At 36.9% G+C, this 13,072-nt stretch overlaps 2 long non-coding RNA genes across 3 annotated transcripts; both read left to right on the top strand.

Annotated features, from left to right (window-relative positions):
- Positions 1–1,829: 1,829 nt before the first annotated feature.
- Positions 1,830–2,347, top strand: LOC142105431 (uncharacterized). Its single transcript, XR_012679703.1, has 3 exons — positions 1,830–1,903; positions 2,019–2,069; positions 2,285–2,347. It is a non-coding gene; the product is annotated as an uncharacterized LOC142105431 (long non-coding RNA).
- A 1,899-nt stretch (positions 2,348–4,246) lies between these two features.
- LOC142105415 (uncharacterized) lies at positions 4,247–4,997 on the top strand. Of its 2 annotated transcripts, none has more exons than XR_012679701.1 (3): positions 4,247–4,329; positions 4,523–4,611; positions 4,766–4,997. It is a non-coding gene; the product is annotated as an uncharacterized LOC142105415 (long non-coding RNA). The 2 variants fall into 2 exon arrangements; XR_012679702.1 differs by having other exon boundaries at positions 4,761–4,997.
- The last annotated feature ends 8,075 nt before the right edge of the window (positions 4,998–13,072 follow it).

Below are 13,072 nucleotides of genomic sequence, written 5' to 3'. Positions count from 1 at the left end.
GATTTGCTTTGTTTCATTTCCTCCTTCAATTTCTCTAGCTGCTTCTCAAAGGGGTGTATTCAATTGTTTGCGAGACGCGATAAAATTTCGTGCTCGAAAAAAAAAAAAATTTTGCGCTCGTTTGTTGCCGTTGGAGCGCTCGTTTTAAAAACAAACTCGCTCAATGCAATTTTTTTTTGCATCCTCCCCCTCGCGCTCTACTATTGGTCCTAGCGAGTTTGAAATCTAGGGAGTGGTTTAGGCAGCCAGTTCAGTATTAAAAAGTAATGCAGCCATCAGCAAACTGTCATTTGCTGATAGCTGTTGGCTGACTTGGTTGGTGACTGCTGTGGCTTGTGACTCCTGAGGCTTTTGACTCCGGACTGCTCTCCATTGCTCTAATCTTCGAAATTGGATTAGTGAGTTGACTCTACACTGCACTATTACATATAAAACTAACTTTTATAAAAAAGTACATTTTTAAATTATATTTTTTTCAATACTGACCAATACACACAACAATATACTACAGACATACCACACTTATTAAATTGCACCCACCACACACACATATATCTACATATATATATATATATATATATATATATATATATATATATATATATATATATATATATTTATTTATTTACACACATACACACACATAAATATATTTGTACTTGTGTAAAGTATTGTTTTTTGTTTTTTTTTCCTGTATTTTCACAATTGCAGTTTTGTCCTTTTTTGATAAATCGAATTAGTTAGCATTTACTACTTAATTGTAGTTTATATTGATGTATTGAACCTACTTTGGTCCCTTAAAAATTATATAATAATTTATTTTAAATACAACTGCCTACATTTTCATTAGTGTTAGATTAATTTTTTCCTGTATTTCTACAATTGCATTATTGTCCTTTTTTTCTTGAATAAATGTAATTAGTTAGCATTAACTTTTTTGTAGTTTACATAAATTGTATTGAACCTAGTTCGGTCCCTTAAAAATTATATTATTATTTTTTTTCAATACAACTGCATATTCTTGTGTCGTTTAATAGTGTATTATAGTATTAGTATATTTATAACATACTAGTGTACTGTAACCTTAGGCAAGTGTTGTCAATAGTTTTTATTTGTTTTAGCAAGTAAAATTTATTAGAGTAGCCATGTCTAGGGAGCGTAGGGATTCTTCTTCTTCTTCTTCTACACAGGGAACCCAAGAAGAAATTGTCAGCAGTGGCGAGGAATGGAGAGACAGACCTGAGGAGCGGCAAGAAGAAAGAAGGCGGCAGCAGTTTGTGAGCAGCGTGCAAGCCAGCACAAGCACCCAGCAGCAACATCTTACAAAGAGTGGATCTGATGACGAAGAAGGACCATCTGTAACACGATCCAGGCGCTTCACACTTGAGGAGAATGAAGTCCTTGTCGCTGGGGTACTGCAACATTACGAGACACTGAAGGGTACCCAATCGCTGAAGGCGTCCTTCAAGCATAAGCAGAAGATTTGGTCCCAGATTGCCTCTGCTGTGTCCGCAGTAGGTGTTCGAGTCAGATCAGTTGCGGTTTGCATGAAACGCTTTTGGGACTGCAAGCGCACCACGAAGGCGAAGATGGCAGCCGTTGCCCGTCATTCCAGGGGAACCGGTGGTGGCAAGCCACTGCGCCTACAATTTAAGCCTTGGGAGAAGAAGATGCAGCAAATTCTCAGTGCTGATCTTGTGGAAGGAGTGGAAGGGACAGTGGACACCCTTGATCCATCCACCTTCCAGCCATGAGGTATGTATAATTGTCAAAAGTAATGATGTGATTTAAATTGTAAAAAATTTCTAAACTTTTTTTTACAATTTTGCAGAACAAGATGCAGCACAAAGGAGAAGACATGAAAGTGAATCAGTACCCCGGAAGAGAAAATCCAAATCAGGAGGTAAAAGGCAAATGTATACTAATGAATAAATGTTTTCTTTTTCTTTATTTTTTCTTGCCTTGCTAAAATCTTATATACAGATGTACTAAAAAATGTTTCTTTGCATATATTTTAGATTTGGGTTATTCTCAAGGACACAAGGGCCAGAGGAGTGTAGAAGGAGAAGGTATGATATTAAAGATGCACACATGCATGTATACATGCTCCATATATTATATACTTTACACTACACATTACACCCAGATAACACTTTAGTGCTAGATTTACTAAGCTGCGGCTTTGCAAAAGTGTGGATGTTGCCTATAGCAACCAATTAGAAAAAACTAAAATGTAATGTTATTGCTTCTATATAAATAACAAGAAATGTTATTTTTATTATAGGTGTGACATTGCTTATGCCAAGACAAGTCGCAGTGGAAGTAGCGAGAACGGCTTCCAATCAAGGTATAAATTGTAATCAAGTTGATATAATATATTTTATATATATTACTTTTTTTAAAGCTTATTAAAATTATTTCTTACAGAAAATTTAAGCAGTTTAACCAAGCCTACTCATCCTGCCAAAAGTGTGGAACCAATTAAAAAAGGTAATTATATTTGCATTGTAAAACAATATGCATATATCTCCATCTCTCTCTTTTACTATAACTCTCTCTCTTGTTATATCACTGTCGCTCTTAGGTCTATCAATGTCTCTCTCTTCACTCTCTCTCTTTCACTGTCACTCTCCCTATTTTTATCTTAATATTGCTTTATCTCTCTCTATCCATCCCTTTCACTATCACACTCTCTCACTCACTATTCCTGTGTGTCACTCTTGATCACTATTTCAATCCTGTCCAAAAATTAGTAATAGCATCTAATAGTATTTTAACATTAACTTACAGCTCACAAGAGAAGAAGAGTGACTGAGGTACACGTCTCGGAACCTGTTGCTGATGTACAACAAGGTAATGTTTACACAGAATCAATTTTTTGTTTGGTCTCAGGAAACTTTTTTTTTATGTGTTATTTTTTTTTATCTATATACCTATCTATCTATCTCTCTCTCTCTCTCTGTGTGTGTGTGTGTGTGTGTGTGTGTGTGTGTGTGTGTGTGTGTGTGTGTGTATATATATATATATCATTTATTTTATCTAATTTATTATTATGTATAGAAGCCAGACCCGTTGAAGAGATGCGTGAAGAAGGGGGAACATCAATAACCCTTGCTCATAGTCCAGAAGGTATGAAGATGTGAAAAATTATGTGTACATAACTATCTAGCAATATATTATCATTATTTTTTTACAATCCATAGGAATATACATATTATTTTTTTACACATGTATAATTTTATAGAATGAAATGTCTCACGTTATATTTAATTGGCAATATAATTTCTTTATTTTATTATTGTATGTTTTAGAATCCATCATCCCAAGGGAACAGGTGGTAACACCAGTATCCACCTTTTATTCTCAAGCTGCCATGGAAGAAATAGCATCTCCTGTCGGCTCAGTAACCGGTAAATAATTATTTGTTATACTTGTTTTAACAGAATAGATGCATTTCTCAAATAATTTTTAACATGAAAATATAATGTAATATCTGAATAATTGATGTAGGAATTTTTTTTGGTTTTACAGAGCGATTAGAACATGACTGTGAATCACTGACATTTTCTCCAGCTGACAGTTTGGTCCACGAAGATGCTGCAACAAGATTTGAGATGCTACAGCAATCCTTCCCCAACCTTCAAGTTCCAACCACTGAAGGGGAAGGTCCATCTCAAGCAAGGGTACCCTCCACAGGCACCAGTCTTCCAACACAACTGGTGCACGGTCTGCCCGAACAAGGCACTCGGTTTCATTCCATCACAGACTTTGCCAGAAAGATGGAAGGAAGGCAGGAAACATCTCGCCGAAATATGGAAGACAAAGTACAAAGAATTGGTGACTCAGTAGACCGTTTGACGTCTGTTGTGGAAGAGGTACGAAGCTCCCGTAATACCACCAATTCGTTACTGGAGCGACTCATCACAGTCCACAGTGAAATATCTGCATCTATTCAAGAAAATAAAAACATTCAACGCGAATGGCTGTTGCAATGGAGCAGAATACAGCAGTGTATTACCAGATGAATCAATCCATGGCACAGATGCTTATGCAACAACAACAACAGTCAATGCATCTGCAAATGCTGTCAATGCATGTCATGAATATTGGTGAAGAGCTGAGAGTCCGGCGAACACAGGGTAATGTTTCACTCACATTACCCGATTGGAACATTTCTGGATTTGTTCCAGCAACACCCCAGCAGAGGATGTCATCTGCACTCCACATCCCTGTGGTTGAAGTAAGAAGACCAGAGTCAGCAAGGAGAAGATTGTTACCGGAAGATCCAGAAGCGGAAATCATCAACCCCGTCTCATCTGAAGAAGAAGGGTAAGAAAGTAATTTTTTAAAAAAAGCGTATATAAGTGATAATAGGTTAGTGACATTAACATAAATATGTCATATGTACAGTAATGTCTACTTTTCAGGATTATAAATGCATATTTGTGAGAAATGTTCCTTTTTATTTTTCTTATATGAATGTAAATCTAGCCAAATTTCTATGTTTTACGTTCAAATCTAGGTAAGCCAGAAGCATCGTGGATCAAAATGCGTAGGAAGTGAAAGCAAGAGGATACCATCATCCAAAGCATTACGTTACAAAGTTCTTTGGTATTTATTTATTTCTCTATAGGATGTATGCCTGTAATGTCTGAGTCTCCGTTTGTTTGTGTCTCCCCGTGTGTGTGTGTGTGTGAATTTATTTTATCCGTTAGTAGATTTACGTTTTTAAATAATATTTTACTCTTTTGTCATGATAGCACAGAAAAAAGTGAAATGTAAAGACCTTCCAACAACAGGAATGAGCAGCAATGTTAAATATTTGGTGAGTTTGTTTCAGTTTATTCGTTGTAATATTTGTAATGTAACCTTATTTTTCTTTCCAGATTGTAAGGGATATCATGTGACATGGACAATTAAATATAAATTTTATATTCCAGTCCATACTGATCCTTCCTTGTTTTAAAAGTTATGTTTTTATTTTGTATTAAAATACCGGTTTCACATACACTTCTTTATTTTTAATTTTTTAAGATTGCACCCAAATATTGGCTGGATACAAGTTTCACGAATATGGAATGAAAAATTGCAGCCATAACTAGACTTTTCAGGTAATAAACTACAGAATTATTGACTTATACATACATTGTTAAGGCAGTCAAAAATGTGAATGTATACATATAATAGTTTGTCTCCTTTTCAATATTACAACAATAGGATATGTTGTCTCCTTATCAACATTAGCACTATCAATGTTCCAGTATTTTGATGTGAAATGGAATAGTAATTTCACAGATAAGCTTTTAATAATTTTTTTTTCTTACAGATGTTCGGATGGAATTGAAGGATGTCATTTGAAAAAAACAGCTTGAAAATCCAAGGGACTGACTGAACTGTAGAAAAATGTCTTAAAATTTTTATTATGTATTTTGTACAATAAAATTTAACTTTTGAATTTATTGTTTCTTTGTTTATTAGATAGATACACCTTCCTTAAATTCAGTTACATACACTATATTTATTGGGTATAGTTTTTCCAAAATTTAAAAATGTTGGACACTTGTTGACTGTGTATTATTGGAATATTTTTTTTTAATAAATAAATGCTGATCATGACATTAGAGAGAATAGAAAATAAATTTTTGCATGTACCCTAAACTTTTGGATACATGTATGAAGGGTGTAATTGGTCCTACTCTGATATATACTCATTAGAGGTTAAATTTGTATACATAATAATAACTTTATTACATGTCCAAAAAAAAAAAAAGTCCTTAGGTAAAACATAGTATAATTTAATTAATTTTTAAGGAAAGAGTTGAATGTTTAACATTGCAGATAGAAATTTGAGATAATTTTCAATGGTATTAAAATAAGTAGAGGGTTTTCTATAAAAAGGTATTGATACAACAGGGTGTATTATAGCTTCTGTTTGTATAAACACATCACTGATTTGTGGAACTACAGCTCCCAGCCAGCCGTGTGTGTAAGAGCATGGAGGCACCTGTGGTTCTGCAAGTGCCAACATTCCTTGGGTGCCATGGGTACCCTGCCGCTTGTAGTTTTTTTGTATTTTTTTTTTTTTCTAAAAACAAAATCCCCATTTATTACACTGATAATAGCCACAGGCCAGGGGTATTAGGAAGAGCCCTAGTGCTATCAGCACTGGGCTGGGTGTCCCTAGGGGGGGGCCTTACATTTTTCAGGGGACACCACTCACTAGGGAATCAAGGGCAGCACTGAACAGTCTGTGGTTGCTTAGTAATTATGCGAGTGGGACCCAAACTGCGTTTCTCTTCCCCTGCCATAGTGCCTATCACCAAAACAAGATAAAAACTAAAACATTTTTATTATTGATAACAAAAAAAAAGGGAAACCAGATTTCAAACCTAAGTCACTTTTGTTGAATGATTATTCTGAAAGGTACTGCAGTGATCGCTTTTTTTGAAACTTATATATGAATACATTTTCAAATAGGTAGTTTTTATTTCATTGTGTATTGTCATAGGAAAAAAAAAAATTCTAGTGAACACCACACTGCTTCTCGCTGCATAATATTTTTCAGTCCAATATCCAAATGATCCATGTTGCATTGTTTGTAGGAGATCTTAGAAAAGAAAAAATTAGGTCAGTATATCAGTCTATTAAGAAAAATAAAATTGGTTTGCATTTCAAAAAAAAATTATTAAGGGTCAGCAATATTGTCAAAAGATTTGAGTTATCAATTGACATATCCAATCACATCACTCCCTTACATATAAATGCAATACAACAAATACAATTGTGTAAAGTATTAAAAAAACATTATACTCACCATGATTTCATTTTTCACTTCCTTACCCATTTTCTGAAATCCTAGATAATATCCTCCTTTGGGGCCAGGTACACAGTTTGCCATCATTCCTGTATATATAATAGGACAAGGACATAATTTTTTAAGTTGAATACACACATCATTTTTAACCTTTGTAAAATAAATAATACTTATATGAAAAGAAATCTTCTATAACACGTTGACGAACATGAGTTCCTAACTCCTCCATCTGACCAAGCTCAGAAGAAAGGTCCAAATCCAAACTAATGTCTGGATCTATTTCCACCTCCAATTGGTTTGCAATACAAATATTGTGGGGAATACAACAACCAATAATTATATCACAAACTTTTGAGGGTGAATATAAAAGCACACCGCCGGACCTGTCTAAACAGCGAAACCGGCTTTTAAGTGCACCAAAGGTTCTTTCTATTACACCCCTGGTACGAATGTGTGCTGATTGGTACCTTTTTTCAGAGGAAGATACAGGGTTGCTTAAAGGAGTCAGCAACCAGGAATGATTGCCATATCCACCGTCACCTTAAACAAACAAAAAAAATTGAAGCATTTTTAAAAACAGTGACACAACATTAGATTTTTTTAAAGGGTTTACAACTACACTTGTAATACACAGTTAACAACACAAAAAAAAAAAAACCATTACCAAGCAGCCAGCCATCTGGAAAGGATCTTGCTTCGAAATTCCGGAACAAGGACGACTGTTGCAAGATGAAGGAGTCATGGGATGAACCTGGGAAACCAACAACAACATTGGTGATTTTTTGTTTTGCATCACAAACCATCTGAACATTAATGGAATGGAAGTGTTTTCGATTACGAAAACATTCTTCCATTCGACGGGGTGGTGTAAGGGCAATGTGGGTGCAATCAATTGTACCCAGCACATCGGGCATTTGAGACAAAGCATAAAATTTAGCTTTGACCTCACGCCACTCATTGGCAGACTGCGGGAAATTAATAAACGTTGCAATGTGCTTTTTGAGGGCATTTAGGACCTGGAACAGGATCCTAGAAAAAGTGGGCTGGGAATACCCAGCAATAACTGCCAAGGTGGGCTGAAATGTTCCTGAGGCAAGAAAATGTAAAGCACCAAGCAGTTTGGCAAGTCCAGGGACTGCACGGTTACTAGGGTAACGAGGTTCCAGGTCCTGTTTTACAATCTCATACAGATTGTAAATTGCAGAGGATGATAGGCGATATAGTCTTCTCACCTCGTCCTCGGGCAATCCATCAAGCAAACGCCTGTTGCGGTACAGAAGCGGCCTGGGGATTCTAGTCCTACTTGCCGCACTGGACAATGCAGCCATTGCCTGTCCACCATTCTCTCCCACAGCCTCTCCCTCTTCCATACTCACATTCATCTACATTCTCTCCAGCCACTCCCACATTTGCAGCTCCATTGAAAATGAGACAATAATTACAAGGGGTGAATTTGAAACTAAAGTATTTAACTTTTTTTAAAAAAAATTGTTGGGAAAAGGAATGTTTGTGCAGGGGATTAATGGACCTGTGAGAAGCACTATTTTTAGATGATATTAAATTTGGTGTAAGTGATTAATTTATATGTTAATTTAGCTAATTTTACAGACAGACAACACCAAACACAAATACAATAGGATACTTATCTTTAGGAAATCCTGGATAATCCACCAACGAACAGTACTGGAAAATGCTTTGAAAGATTGGTATGCGCAAAAAAAAACACTGAGGCAACAGTCACTTCTCCGCAGAGCTGCTCAACACAACTGTACACTCAAGTGTTTGGAATGAAAAAAAAAAAAATAGTTTAAATAAAATAGGACTGCACCACTGATGGATTTTTTTAAAGGGGGAACTTTGAAAAAATATTTCAATATTTACACTGTATTTTTGTTTAAAAAAAGTTCTTTTCAGTTTTCTGGTTATTTTAATTAACTTTTACAACGATTATTCAGTTTAATTTCTTTTTTTATTAACTTACAAAAATTTTTTTTTTCTTTGAGCAGACCAAGGAGGTGCGAGATGAAACAGCAGACACTGAGCGTTAAAAAACAATTGAATAGCTTTTTCCGCTAAGGGTTCGCAGCCAGCCTATACTTTACATTGACAAACGCTTGGAGCGCGATAACACCGTTTCGGTAAAAAAATAAATAAATAATTATTAGAATTGGGGGAGAAGTTTTCGCGCTCGAAAATAGGGAAAAATAGCAAAAAAAAGACTTAACGCGCTCGAACTTCCAAACTCGCTAACAATTGAATACCCCCCAAAAAGGAAAATCACTTGACTCAAGCTAACAGTGTCTGCACTCTCTTCACAGGTGACTAATTCGCTGAACTAAAGTACACCCCCCCTCAAATTATAGCCTTTTTGCAGTTGCTGCATTCTCCTATATGCTGTTTCAGAATCCCAAAAATGACCCTAAATATTTCGGGACACAGACAGCATCTCCTGCATGTCATTGTCATTTTTTAAAAAGTTCTGTACCACCAAGTTAATTGTGTGAGCAAAACAGGAAATGTGATGGTATTCCCACCCCCCCCCCCCCCCCCCCCCGCTGTAATGCTCTAACAATATTGGTGGTGTTATCAGAAATTACATATCCTCAAGAGAGTCCAAGCAGGATAAGCCATGTTGCAATGACATCCCTTAGTTTCTCAAACAGGTTGTCAGCGGTATTACCTCTGGCCTGCGCCTTGTCTCGTCTCTGACAACCACCTCTCAATCCCGCCTTCGAGACTTCTCCCATGCTGCTCCCACTTATGGAATTTCCTACCATGCTCAATCAGACTTTCCCACAGTGTTCAAATCTTTAGGTGCTCTTTGAAAACCCATCTCTTTTTTAGAGTTGACCTTATCCTCGATAACACTATTTACACTAATGCACCCTCACAACAATCCCAATCTCCACTCTGAGCCACACTCGCTCCTCTTGTTTCAGCTGTGCCCTCTTCCCTTTAGAATATAAGCTCTCTAATGAGCAGGGTCCTCCATTCCCTTTGTTTTCATGTCTCCATTCATTTTGTCGACATGTCTGTTCTTATTTTACGTATGTCTTGTTTTATGTATGTCCTTGTCTTCCTACAGTATGGCGCTATGGAGCACTGTCTACGATAATAATAATAATAATAATAATAATAATAATAATAATAATAATATACCTCTTAGTGAAGCAGATGATACACAGAGTAGTCTGCCTCTGAAAAATACAACGTTCTTGGGTACATGCTGCTGCTAACCCTGCAGCTGATGGCAAATCACCAACCCAGTGGGCTGTCACAATCATATAATCTTTAGTTTGGCCAGTTCCGCTTGTCCACATATCTGTGGTTAAGTGTACAGTGGGTAGAATGGCATTTTGCAGCCCAATAATTAAATTTTTTCAAACCTTCTAGCAGAGGTAAGGAATTGCTTTTCTAGTAAAATGGTAACATGATGGAATTTAGTATCAGGGACACAGGACCTCATCACCTATTGATGATAAAGGTGTTGGGGGTGTAGATTGCAGGTGCTGGAATCTAGCTGAGAGAAGGGACCTAGCAGATGATGGACTGCTTGTTGCTATTTTTTAGCATAAGTTTCTGATTTTCACGAAAGCTTTCCATGAGCTCGCTTCAAATGGTGTAACATGGATGAGGTTCCTAGATGGTTAAGGTCCCTACCTCTACTGACTGTGGCTTTACAATGCTACAAATAGCTAGACAACTGTTGTCAGGATTTTGGTAAAAATAATTCCACACATAAGAGGTGTTTTTTTTGCCCAGGTATAACAATGACCTTCTTCTTATCACTGGCAAGAACTGCTGCAGTTTTTGTTTGAAAGTGTGTGAAAATAATATTGTGACCTGTGAGGTGTTCAAAATTGATTGCAAATGACTTGGAATTAGTGTTATTGAGGTTAATAATAATGTAGGAACAAGAAGCTAGCAAAATTATGTGATTCTACCATATTTTAGCTATTTTTCTAAAATATACAGATCCAAAACCAAAACACACGAGGGCGGTTTTGCCCAAAAAAACCCCCAAAACACGAAGTTAATCCAGATCCAAAACCACAACACGGGGGTCAGTGAACATCTCTTGTCTTGACTAGTAAGTAGTAACTCTGATTTTATTTCCTATTTTATTTTCTGAAACTCATTTGTGTAACATATTGTATGTCTTGTTATTCATTTTTGTAAATAAGCCTTGTAAATATTTTTCAGATTAAATTCAATTTAATCTAGTGTATTCTCCGTGATTGTTTGTGAATTTACGAAGCCCAAGGAGGCTCATGTTACATGTGTATGTGTACGTGATTTAATTGTGAAACATTTATAAGTGGTTCTGGTGAAAATAAGGAGACCATAATAAATCCTTTGTGGTGACAGAAAGATTGTATTCATTGTTAATTAACTAAGGTAACACCAGTCACGGCCAGCTGTTCAGATTGTGTCTGGGACAGACTGGGCGTTCCTGACAGTCAGCACACCAGTGGGTGGAGTACACATATTGGTTATGTGAATGGTATAGCTTTGTCCAGCAGCAGGAAGTTCCCAGCATTAGCATTGAAGTGATAGTAGTTGAGTCTGGGAAGTCCATGCTGTTGTATGAAGCCCATCGTAACATACATAATTCTTACTGGGGTCTCATCCACTGTTAATCTCCCTCTAGTTTTGACATTCTCCCTAGCTGTGTAGAAGAAAAATATAAGTCATATTGTCTCTGCCTACCTGCACCCAAGCTTTTAGGGTGTCCCTGCCATGTTTGGGGCAGCACGGTTGCTTAGTGGTTAGCTCTTCTGCCTCACAGCACTGGGGTCATGAGTTTGATTCCCTACCATGGCCTTATCTGTGTGGAGTTTGTATGTTCTCCCCGTGTTTGTGTGGGTTTCCTCCGGGTGCTGCGGTTTCCTCCCACACTCCAAAAACATACTAGTAGGCTACTTAGCTGCTATTAGATTGACCCTAGTCTCTATTACTCTCTCTCTCACTCTCTCCCTATCTGTGTATGTTAGGGGATTTAGACTGTAAGCTCCAATGGGGCAGGGACTGATGTGAATGAGATCTCTGTACAGTGCTGCGGAATTAGTGGTGCTATATAATTAAATGATGATGATGATGTTTGTGCATAGAAATAGGACGAAATGAGCAACTGAATTGAGCAGTAGCAAACCAATAATAGAAAATACCATCACAATACACATATTAGTGCTTGTTTATTATCATGGTGCAGAGGAACTTGAAATTTAACCTAATCAAATATCAGTGTTAACTAGTCAGACACTAAACTGATAAAAGCTAATAACTGATCAAGATGCCATAGACTACTGCACATTATTCCCTTTATATCATGTTTTCAAACAAAGTCTGACACATCTTTTGGAGAAATTACATTTTAACATTTCACATTTATACAGGTGAATAGTACTAAGATAAGAGGTCTGTTTGGCATATAAAAATGATAGCTTTCAGAAAGAAAAATGCTTCAATATGTGTTTGCCCCTGACAGGGAAACAAGTATAAAATGATACATATATTCACATTTTTATTCACTTTTTCAACCACAAAATACCCCCCAAAAGTAAATTTTTCACATGACAGATTTCTTTAAACAGTAGCCACAAGAGGATTTGGCTTGTAGATCAGGGGTGTTGTCAAGGTGAATCAGAGGCATGTCTTGTAGACAGGCTGTGTGAAGTCTCGTAGCTAGGGCATATAGCCAAGTGTATTTCGATGTTTAAATTTAATATTGCCCAACAAGTGAAAATGCTGTGGTGTGTGACCCGGGCACAAACATGAAGTACATCCTTCAGATCACTAAAATATCGAATTTGTGAATAACCAAATGCTTCAACACATATCCATACTGAAGGGACTGCTTTATCACAGAGTAAATGTGTGTGGTAGAGATGATCAGGCTCGGTTTTTTTTAAAACCGAACCCATCCAAACTTAGGAGATCCGAGTAGTCTTGTGAGCTGGCTCAGTACATTTGTGCATCCTCAGATCTGAATCAAGGCAAAACACCATCGTTGTGTTGTCAGGTCTCCCACATTTTGGATTCCATAAGTTCACCCTCACCAGGAGATCCAGCACCATTGCTCACACAGAAACAGGGGTAGCAGTGTTCTTCTCACTCTCCATTCTCCAGTGACATTGCTCAGTACCATTGCTCATACAGAAACAGGGGTAGCAGTGTTCTTCTCACTCTCCATTTTCCAGTGACATTGCTAAGTACCATTGCTCATACAGAAACAGGAGGGGTAGCAGTGTTCTTGTC

The sequence above is a fragment of the Mixophyes fleayi genome, chromosome 1 (genome assembly GCF_038048845.1).
Source record: "Mixophyes fleayi isolate aMixFle1 chromosome 1, aMixFle1.hap1, whole genome shotgun sequence".
NCBI classification, from domain to species: Eukaryota; Metazoa; Chordata; class Amphibia; order Anura; family Limnodynastidae; genus Mixophyes; species Mixophyes fleayi.
The sequence above is the reverse complement of the archived record's forward strand: the minus strand, read 5'-3'. Positions and strand labels throughout refer to the sequence as shown.